We start from the raw sequence: 12,282 nt of genomic DNA, 5'->3' as shown, positions 1-12,282 counted from the left end.
GTCTTGTTTTTCTAAGTATCAATATTTACTTATATGGTTTTTATAAAACCATCAATTCCCCCAGAGGACTAAACTATTGTAAACCTGCATGCCCTTAGAGCCTCAGAGTACAAGCATATAGCAGGAGATGTCAGCATTCCTCGCCCACATACTACTGATCCGAGTAGACACAGGATCAGTGAGGACATCATGGGCATGGACAGCATTTTAACCCATCTCATCTAAGTAACACCATCGGAACACTACACCTAATAGGAAATACATGTTATTTTTCCAGTGTACAAAGGACATATATCAATAATACAGAGCCATAAACAAGTCTCAAGCAATGTAAAAGTACAGAAGTCATGTAATGTCTGTGACTAAAAGGAATTAAATTTGAAATCAGTAACAGAAAGCACTCTCAAGTATCTCCAAATGTTGGGGTATGGGTGGAGTATGCCACATTTGTAAATAATTTATGGGTCAAATAGGAAATCAAAAGGGAAATTAAAAAGCATTTTGAACTCAATGAAAATTAAAATAAACAAAATTTATAACATGTTGTTAGAAAAAATATTAAGAGAATTATAGCAACAAAGAAAAAAAATTCTAATTCTGGAGCTTAATTTTACATCTAAGAAACTGGTAAAGTCAAGCAAACAAAACCCAAAATATGAAGGAGAACCAAAAAAAAAAAAAAAAGCAAAACAACACACACACAAAAAAAACAAAGATCAGAATGGCAATCAATAGGAAGCCAATAGAAAAAGTCAATTGAATCAAAAGCTATAAACCTCTATGTAGGCTGTTCACACACAAAAAGACAAAACACAAGTTAACTGTGTGGGAAATGAGAGCAATGGCATCACTAAATATTTTAGCAAATAATCAAAGTATATCACAAACAGCTCTATGCCAATAAATGGAAGAACATTGGTAAAATAGACCAATTCCATGGTCAAGAATAGGTAACTTTAAAAACCAACCAGTGTTAATTGTTAAGTCAATAACAGAAGTCACTGTGCACTTACTCCCCATGTAGGATCTCTGTCCTTAATGTGTTGTACAATGTGAATTAATGCTATAGCTAGTACTCAAACAGTACTTTATACTTTGTGTTTCTGTGTGGGTGCAAACTGTTGAAATCTTTACTTAGTATATACTAAATTGATCTTCTGTATATGAAGATAATTGAAAATGAATCTTGATGTGAATGGAATGGGAGAGGGAGATGGGAGGGTTGCAGGTGGGAGGGAAGTTATAGAGGAAAAAGCCACTGTAATCCAAAAGCTGTACTTTAGAAATTTATATTTATTAAATCTTAAGCCCCTCAAGGCTTCAGTGGCAAATGCTAGCAAAATTTTATGGTAAGATAATACCGATCCTAAACCAAATTTGGAAAGAATACCTTCCAGCTTATTCTGTGATCCAGTATTACTCATCACAAATCCAGAATCACAACAAAACCTCATGCCAAAATCCTTCATGATTCTAGGGCAACAGCTTGCAACAAAAATTCAATACCCTGGGGCTGGTATTGGGGCACAGCAGACTAAGACACCACTTCCGACACCAGCATCCCATATCGAAGTGCTGGTTCCAGTCCTGACCACTCTGCTTCTTGTTCAGCTTCCTCCTAGTGTGCCCAGGAAGGCAACAGAGGATGCCCCAAGTGCTTGGACCCCAGCAACCCACATGGAGACCTGAATGGAGTTCCAAGCCCCTGGCTTTAGCCTTTCACAACAAGTAGAGAATTAACTTGGCAATTAATTAATATGAATAAATGGTCTTGAAGGATTAGGAACATCTAACTCCTGACTTGTATTTCATTAAGTATAATTATCACTTTTACTTCAAATTTATACCAATAAGGGAACTTTCTGCCTTTGCTAAGATTTTTCTTTAATTTTTTGCATTAGTCTTGGCTACTCCATTATATCAATATAAACTCAGTTATACTTTTAATTAAAGAAACTACCAAGTAAATAAGAGAAATAAATACAATGATAAACTAAATCTATATAAAAATATATTCTTTTCCACTTCAACTAGAAGTAAATTAAAATGTTGGTTAAATATTTAGGCTCCGGAATACACACAGATGGTCTCTCTGCGTGAATAAAATCTGAAATAAACAGAACAAAGTAACTAAAATAGCCAAAGTGACCAAGTGAAGGCTCAGAAATCTGGCTGCCTTTAGGGTACAATTGTATTTCTTTCCAGGGAACCTCACACCTTGAATTAATGAGAACATTTGTATATTGTTTTTTTAACTATCTCCATTTGATGTTTAACAGATTAAAAGAGAAGTAACCACAAAAATATGTTTTTTAAACCAATACCAATTCTAGGCCAAATTTTTTTAGCATGTAGGTCAGTATTAGGATTCAATTCTTTACATCTAAAGAGCTAACATTTCAAATGGCTATGACCTCGCAATGTTATGTAATTCTTATAAACTAATGAGTTTAAAATGCCAAAACGCACTGCAAAATATAAATCTATGGTTCCTACCAAGACAGGCTGTTACAGAAATCATTTTTCAACACAGTCAATTGCCAGCTTATTCAATGGCTTGTAACAAAAACTTTTAGCTCTAAAAGTTTATTTACAAATCTTATTGCCTGAGAATAGGGATATACTCTTGTCTTTGCTTAAAAACCAATGCTAGATTTAGTTTTGGGTGTCTAAATTTATAAATATGGCATATTCTAAGATTACTAAGGAATAGAGATATTGTTTTAAAGAATGATTTAAATAAATGACAGAGTTCTAACTGGCGACCTGAGAAATCCATCATCACTTGAAAACATGGTAGCTAGTACTTCCTGTCTCTGACATACTCCTGTCCTTAATACCATGCAGAATCAAACAAAACTGTAAAACACATTATAAAGCAAAGCATACTTCTTAATCAAGGAAGAAAACGGAATACATTCATTTATTTCGTAGGCAGTCCTAGATTTATTAAAGGGATAATAAACAAAAAGTGCTGGTTCACCGGTACTCAAGAGATCTCAGCAACATTCTGAAGACTGGAAAGGTGTCCAGCAGAGCAACAGAAACACAGGCAGAGGCTTCCCCTGGCAGGGAGTCAGAGCGCTAGCTAACCCCTGGAGAAATCCTGCACTCAAAGCTGGGAAAACACTGGCGACTGGTAGTAAAACCAAGAGCTGAAACTTGCTTATTCCAAGTTCCTTACACCAACAGCTACCCTACATGGACAATTTTCTGCAATCAAGCATTTATTTCAAACAAAACTTCAGGAGGTCATTTGCTATGCAAATAGACACCTAAACTGCAGCTAGATGAGGAAAGCTCTATGCATACCCAGAATGCCTAGCAGTGAGAGAGAAAGACTTTTCTGTGCATGTGCCTTGGTTCCCTTGAACTAAAACACACTGTGCATACCTTGGTGGTTCATGATGTCAGCGTGAAGCAGGTACCATGCAAGTGAGAGTAGATCAGAGAACCACACCTGCACACTCAGCTTCAAAATTGCCTTCCCTTTGCTTATTTTGCTCAACATCACTTCCACTAAGGCCTTACCTGAATTTACCCTCCGAACCCTGGCGAATTCTTTCAGTCATCTAACCTCTGCAATTTAAACAGCTGTTTGATGGGAAGAATAAGCTGTACGGGCAGGATTTAGCAAATTACTACAGGTACAGCATTCCAAAGTGACAGTCTTGTGTTTTTAGCATTTTTTTTGACAGGCAGAGTGGACAGTGAGAGAGAGAGACAGAGAGAAAGGTCTTCCTTTGCCGTTGGTTCATCCTCCAATGGCCGCCGCAGCCAGAGCGCTGTGGCCTGTGCACTGCGCTGATCCGATGGCAGGAGCCAGGTGCTTCTCCTGGTCTCCCATGCGGGTGCAGGGCCCAAGTACTTGGGCCATCCTCCACTGCACTCCTGGGCCACAGCAGAGAGCTGGCCTGGAAGAGGGGCAACCGGGACAGAATCCGGTGCTCCGACCGGGACTAGAACCCGGTGTGCCGGCGCCACTAGGTGGAGGATTAGCTTAGTGAGCCATGGTGCCGGCAGTGTTTTTAGCATTTTAAAGACACAAATAAATTGAAACTTACTCTCAAGTCAAACAGTCCAAAAAATCTTTCCCACTTGTGCAAATCTGATAATTCCTCTCTTAAATACACGAACAAAAATAATCTCTAAATTTTTGAAATAGTTACTTGACATGAAAGACAATTAAGAACATAAACAAGAAGAAAAACTGATGAAGGTACAACATATATATAATCCAGGGTAATAATGAGGGGAAAAAACACCCTCAAGAAAATATGATGCCTCAAATTATGACACTGTGTAATGAAGTCAAGTTAAAAACGTGACTGAAAAATGTTAACAGTATCAGCAAGATGATGAAATGGAAAGCCCTGGACCATCCATTTCCTCCCAAACACACTAATTTAGCCACAATCTAAAAACCAATTCTCTTTGTGAGAAACACAGAAACTGGTTGAAACATTCCTGTACCCCAGGAGTTTCTAACCTAGGAGTATGAAACTACATTCAACAAAGACAGTAGGGAGATCTGGAACATACTACCAGAAAACCACCATCCCCAGCACAATGCCATATACTCAGAAAGAAACCTTAGTTCCAAGCCCCTACAAAGTGAGTGAAGGAGTTGGTTTACACATCCAGTGTCCTACTTTGCTGAGTGAGCTTCCCAGGGGACTAGCTTTGGTGTTGCCAGTTGGAGCACCAACAAACCTCATACCATCTAGCTTCCTGGAGGAAACTGGAGGGCATGACTCAGGCTTGGCATAGGTCCCTCCTCCTGCTCAATCAGAAGAACAGATTTTAAAAATCAGCTCTCAGCTTTGCCCCGAGGAAGGAAAGTGTTGATCCGTGGATCCAATAGTCCAGTGTCTCAGGGGATGACTGAAAAGCTGGCATATGATTCGCCTCTCTTGCAGCTCTGCAGGAAGATTAATATGGCAGCTTTGGCGGTGGGGTGGGGGTAGATCATATGGCTCCCTACCTCCAACTCAGAACAGGGTGTCCAGACAAAAAGCAGCTACATACTTCTTCCTGGTGAGTTTAAGAACTGGTAGAAGCATCCAGAATCTGTGTCCGGACTGATTCACACAAAGCTAATATGTAAAGGTTTGGAAAGACATGTGCTTTGTGCAATGTGCAGAACCAACATATTCAAGGAAAATGAACAACCAAGCAAAGACATACCAACTAAAAGAAGATCCAGACGCCAACCCAAATGACACTTACATGGTTTACCTGATAAAGAATTTATAATAACTGCCATAAAGATGTTCAATGAGGACAACAATACATGGAAAAGAGATGATTTCTAGAGATAAGAAACATTACAAAGTGCCAAAGAGGAAACATGGAGCTGAAGAACACATTAAATGGGCTAAACAGTTCATTAGATAGGTTCAACAGAAAAACAAATCAAGCAGAAGGAAGCAGCAAATGTGAAAACAGTTCCTCAGAGGCTGGCGCCGTGGCACACTAGGTTAATCCTCCGCCTACAGCACCAGCATCCCAAATGGGCACCAGGTTCTAGTCCTGGCTGCTCCTCTTCCAGTCCAGCTCTCTGTGATGGCCTGGGAAAGCAGTACAAGATGACCCAAGTGCTTGGGCCCCTGCATCCGCGTGGGAGACCTAGAAGAAACTCCTGGCTCCTGGCTTTGGATCAGCGCAGCTCCAGCCATTGCGGCCATTTGGGGAGTGAACTAGTGGATGGAAGAACACTCTCTCTCTCTGTCTGTAACTCTACCTGTCAAATAAATAAAAATCTTTAAAAAACAAAAAAATAAAAAAATAAAAAAGGTCTTCAGAAATTATTCAATCAGAAGAACAAAAAGAAAAAGTTATACACTAGTGAAGGAATTTTAAGACTCTTATGGGATACCATAAAGCCAACCTATATATGCATTAGGGGACTGAAAGAAGAAAGGAGAAGGAAAGCAACCAAAGTTTATGTGTAATATTGGCCCCAAATGGACAAATTCTAGGGGAGAAAGTAGAAATTCAGATCCAAGAAATCCAAAACCCATCAAATAAGATGAGTGCAAAGTAATCAACACTGAGAAACATTATAATCACATTTCCCAAAGATTGAAACAGGGAGAGGGGCTGGCGCTGTGGCACAGCAGATTAACACCCTGGCTTGAAGCGCCAGCATCCCACATGGGCACCAGTTCGAGTCCCAGCTGCTCCACTTCCAATCCACCTCTCTGCTATGGCCTGGGAAGGCAGTGAAAGATGGCCCAAGTCCTTGAGTCTCTGCACCCACGTGGGAGACCCAGAGGAAGCTGCTGGTTCCTGGTTTCAAATTGGCACAGCTCTGGCCATTGCAGCCATCTGGGGAGTGAACCAATGGACAGAAGACCAACCTCCCTCTCCCTCTCCCTCTCCCTCTCCCTCTCCCTCTCCCTCTCCCTCTCCCTCTCCCTCTCTGCCTATCCTCTGTGTAACTCTGACTTTCAAATAAATAAATAAATTAGTTTATGCAGTGATTTTAATTATTATCAGCTTAAAATAGACTACTGTAACTATAACACATCAAAGCTCCAAAGTAACCACCAAAAAGAACCTACAGAAAATATACAAAAGAAAAAGGAATCAAAGTAAATCAATACAAAAAAATAGCACAAAGCATGACAGAAAAAGATGAAAAGACTACAATCTAGTAAAAAGTAGTTAACAAACTCAACAGTAACCCTTCCTCATGGATAATGAGACATACATGGATTAAACTACAAGTAAAAGAATGGCTGAATGGATTTAAAAAACGAAAACTATATGCCATCTATCAGAAATTCATTTTAAGGGTCCAGTGCCATAGCTCACTTGGTTTACCCTCCACCTGTGGTGCCAGCATCCCATATGGGCGCTGATTTCTAGTCCCAGTTGCTACTCTTCCAATCCAGCTCTCTACTGTGGCCCAGGAAGGCAGCGGAGGATAGCTCAAGTGTTGGAGCACCTACACCCACATTGGAGACCAGGAAGAAGCACCTGGCTCCTGGCTTCGGATCAGTGCAGCTCCGGTCATGGCAGCCATTTAGCGGGTGAACCCACAGAAGGAGGACCTTTCTCTGTGTCTCTCTCTTTTTTTCTCACTAACTCTGTCAAAAAAAAAGTGAACAAAAAAGAAATTCATTTTAAATTTCAAGACACACAGACTGAAATGAAGGCATGGCAAAAGGCATTCAGTGCCAGTGATAACCAAAAGAGAACATAGGTGGCTATACTTATATAAAATGGACTTTAGATAAAAAATTGTTACAACAAAGAAAGACGTTATATAATAATGAAAGAACCAGTCCATCAGAAAGACATAAAATGACTTATAAGAGGCTACTATGGGTCCTCCAAGATGTCAGAATAGGGAGGGAGACTGATAGTCTGGGAAAAGATAGTTTAATAAAAGTGGAGAATCTGTAGTTTCAGGGAAGAGTTGGGGAACAAACTGCAGAAGAAACTCTTCCAGAACTAGTGGGACACGGTGGACCTGTGTGGAGGGCATGAGCACCCACTGTCAGGACCCCAGCCAGCAAGTCTATGCACCAGCGCTGGAAAGGGAGTGAGGCAAAACCTCAGTAGCCCAAGTCACTGGTGGGAAAGTGACAGGAAGAGCCTAGAGGGAATGAAGCTTGAAGCCCCATGAGGGAAAGTTCACCAGCCTAACTAGAGGAGAATGAATGAATGAATGAATGAATGAGGGACCAGTACAGATACAATTCTCTCTCTCCTTTTACCTTACAAATGTGAGCAAGACAAAGAGAAGAAGCCATTTTGAACATACATAAAAGCTGCGCCTGCCATCAGCCACACAGAAAAACCTGACTCGGGTGGGGAGAAATAACAGGAGATTAGGACCAAGAGAATGTGTGGAGCTAATGAACTGAGACTCTGGAAAAAAAAAAAAAAAACAGGTTGTGTGAGAACTCAGAGTACCCAAGAAGTGAATACTCTCAGGAGAGTACACAAACTCAGTAACCTTGGCAACCAGGTGCGAGACTGCAGGGGAATCCGAGCTTACACTGAGGACTGCACAGATCCTCCGTGTGGTCCTTGGGACAGAGCAGACAAATATTATACCCACAGGGACCAGGGCTCAGATATTGACTACCGTCAATTCCACTCAACTGTGCAGAATTACTTCCCTTCTGAATAAAAACAAAAAAAAAGAGAGTGAGAGAAAGAGTGAGAGCAAGAGAGAGAGAGAGAGAGAGAAGATTTACCAAGCCTAACCTGGGTGTATTGCCTTTGGCACACCCTTAACCCTGAAAAACCAAACAGAGCTCTCTGCCACACCCATCACAAGCCTCTAAGGATCCATCAAAAGCAGACAGTCCATTTAATGTAGAGTCGTAGTATAACAAGAAAAAACTACCACAGCAAGGAAGAAACCAAAGAATATCTCCACAATGCCAAGCAACAGACACAGAAACCAAGAAAACAAGAACAAGGAAGACATTATGATGCCCCCAAATGAACAAGAAACTCCAATGCAAGATTATGAAGATGATGAGATAGAAGAAATGCAAGATACAGAATTCAAAAAATTTATGCTAAGAACATTTAGAAGTTAGCAAAACCAAATGCATAACCTACAGAAATCCTCACTGGACAAGAAAGAAAATCTCTCTCATGAAAATGAAATATTAAGGAGGAATCAAAATGAAATGAAGAAACTAGTAGAAAATGAAATTGTGATAGTGAAGAGAAATCAAAATGAAATGAAGAACTCAATAGACCAATAACAAACACGTTAGAGAGCCTTAAAAACAGAATCAGAGAAGCAAAAGAGAGAATATCAGACTTAGAAGACAGAGCAGAGGAAAATATACAGTCAACCCAAAGAAGAGAAGAGGAAATTGGAAATCTAAAAAATATTGTTGGGAATCTACAGGATACTATTAAAAAACCCAACTTTTGGGTTCTAGGAGTTCCTGAAGGCATTGAGAGAAAGGATTAGAAGGCCTTTTTAGTGAGATACTAGCAGAAAATTTCCCAGGATTGGAGAAGGACAGAGACATCCTAGTACAGGAAGCTCATAGAACCCCTAATAAACATGTCCAAAAGAGATCCTCACAACTACACGTTGTAATCAAACTCACCACAGCAAAACATAAAGAAAAGATTCTAAAATGTGCAAGAGAGAAATGTCAGATTACTCTCAGAGGATCTCCAATTAGACTCACAGCAGACTTCTCAAAAGAAACCCTACAGGCTAGGAGGGAATGGGGAGACATAGCCCAGGTACTAAGAGAGAAAAACTGCCAGCCCAGAATATTATATCCTGCAAAGCTCTCATTTGTGAATGAAGGTGAAATGGACTTTTCATAGCAAACAGAAATTGAAAGAATTTGTCACCTCTAGTTCAGTCCTGCAAAAGATGCTTAAAGATGTGTTACACTCAGAAGCACAGTCATCAATATGAAAGAAGGTAAAGGGAGAAAACCTCCCAGTAAAGGATCACAGGAAGCTCAAAGCATATACTAGAAATTTTCTTTGGAAAAATGGCAGGGCAAATCACTACTTATCAATAGTCACATTGAATGTAAATGGCCTCAACTCTCCAGTTAAAAGACACAGACTGGCTGAATGCATTAAGGAACAAAACTGCTTACAAGAAAACACATATATGCTTACAAGAAACACATATATGCAACAAAGATGCAGGCAGAATGAAAGTGAAAGGTTGGAAAAAGACATTCCATGCCAACAGAAACCAAAAAAAGCTGGCATAGCCATCTTAATATCAGACAAATTAAACTTTAACACAAAAACTGTTAGGACTGAGAGACAAAGAGGGGCACAATATAATGATTAAGGGATCAATGCAACAGGAAGATGTAACTATTATAAATGTATATGCACCTAGCTACACGGCACCGGTTTATTTAAAAGGTATGTTAAGGGACTTAATGGGACACTTAGACTCCAATACAATAGTACTGGGGTAAATTCAATACTCCACTCTCAGATCAACCAGACAGAATATCAACAAGGAAACAGCAGATTTAATCGACACTATAGCCCAAATGGATCCATCAGATATCTACAGAACTCTCAATCCTACATTTAAAGAAATTACATTCTTCTCAGCAGTGCATGGAACCTACTCTAGGACTGACCACATACTAGGCCATAAAGCAAGTCTCAGCAAATTCTAAAGAATTAGGATCATACCATGCAGCTTCACAGACCATAAAGTAATGAAGTTGGAAATTAGCAAATCTAGGAATCCCTAGAATGTATGCAAACACAAGGAGTCTGAGCAACATGCTCCTGAATGAACATTGGGTCATAGAAGAAATCAAAAGAGAAATCAAAAACTTTCTGGAAGTAAATGCGGATAACACCACAACATATCAAAACTTATGGGATACAGCAAAAGCAGTGTAACCAGACCCAAATCTAGTAGAGAAGAGAAATAATTAAAATCAGAGAAGAAACCAACAGGATTGAATCCAAAAAAAAGTTACAAAAACTCAGTCAAACGAAGAGCTTGATTTTTGAAAAAAACAATTGACACCCCATTGACCCAACTAATTATAAACAGAAAAGACCCAAATCAACAAAATCAGAAATGAAAAGGGAATGTAACAACAGACACCACAGAAGTAAAAAGAGTCATCAGAAATTACTACAAAGAGTTGTATGCCAGCAAACAGGGAAATCCATCAGAAATGGATAGATTCCTGGACACATGCAACCTACCTAAATTGAACCAGGAAGACATAGAAAACCTAAACAGACCCATAACAGAGACAGAAATTGAATCAGTAATAAAGGCCCTCCCAACAAAGAAAAGCCCAGGACCAGATGGATTCACTGCTGAATGCTTCCAGACATTTAAAGAAGGACTAACTCCAATTCTTCTCAAACTATTCAGAAAAATCAAAAAAGAGGGAATCCTCCCAAATTCTTTCTATGAATCCAGCATCACCTTAATCCCTAAGCCAGAAAAAGATGCAGCACTGAAAGAGAATTATAGACCAATATCCCTGATGAACACAGACACAAAAATCTTCAATAAAATTCTGGCCAATACATCAGAAAGATCATTCACCCAGACCAAGTGGGATTTATCCCTGGTATGCAGGGATGGTTCAGTGTTCACAAATCAATCAATGTGATACACCACATTAACAGACTTCAGAAGAAAAACCATATGATTATCTCAATAGACACAGAGAAAGCATCTGATAAAATACAACACCCTTTCATGATCAAAACTCTAAGCAAACTGGGTTTGGAAGGAACATTCCTCAATACAATCAAAGCAATTTATGAAAAACCCACGGCCAACATCCTATTGAAAGGGGAAAAGTTGGAAGCATTTCCACTGAGACCTGGTACCAGACAGGGATGCCCACTCTCACCACTGTTATTCAATATAGTTCTGGAGGTTCTAGCCAGAGCTATTAGGCAAGAAAAAGAAATTAAAGGGATACAAATTGGGAAGGAATAACTCAAACTATCCCTCTTTGCAGATGATATGATTCTTTATTTAGGGGACCCAAAGAACTCTACTAAGAGACTATTGGAACTCATAGAAGAGTTTGGCAAAGTAGCAGGATATAAAATCAATGCACAAAAATCAACAGCCTTTGTATACACAGGCAATGCCTTGCTGAGAAAGAACTTTTAAGATCAATCTCATTCACAATAGCCACAAAAACAATCAAATACCTTGAAATAAAATTAACCAAGGACGTTAAAGATCTCTATGATGAAAATTACAAAACCTTAAAGAAAGAAATAGAAGAGGATACCATAAAATGGAAAAATCTTCCATGCTCATGGATTGGAAGAATCAATATCATCAAAGTGTCCATTCTCCCAAAAGCAATTTATAGATTCAATGCAATACCAATCAAGATACCAAAGACCTTCTTCTTCTCAGATCTGAATAAAATGATGCTGAAATTCATATGGAGAAACAGGAGACCTAATAGTTAAAGCAATCTTGTACAACAAAAACAGAGCTGGAGGCATCACAATACCAGATTTCAGGACATACTACAGGGCAGTTGTTATCAAAACAGCATGGTACTGGTACAGAAACAGATGGATACACCAATGGAACAGAATAGAAACACTAGAAATCAATCCAAACATCTACAGCCAACTTATATTTGATCAAGGATCCAAAACCAATTCCTGGAGCAAGGACAGTCTATTCAATAAATGGTGCTGGGAAAACTGGATTTCCACGTGCAGAATCATGAAGCAAGACCCCTACCTCTCACCTTACACAAAAATTCACTCAACATGTATTAAAGACATAAATCTATGACC

This window comes from Oryctolagus cuniculus, chromosome 16 (genome assembly GCF_964237555.1).
Source record: "Oryctolagus cuniculus chromosome 16, mOryCun1.1, whole genome shotgun sequence".
In the NCBI taxonomy this organism is placed as follows: Eukaryota; Metazoa; Chordata; class Mammalia; order Lagomorpha; family Leporidae; genus Oryctolagus; species Oryctolagus cuniculus.
Note: the sequence above shows the minus strand (reverse complement) of the source record.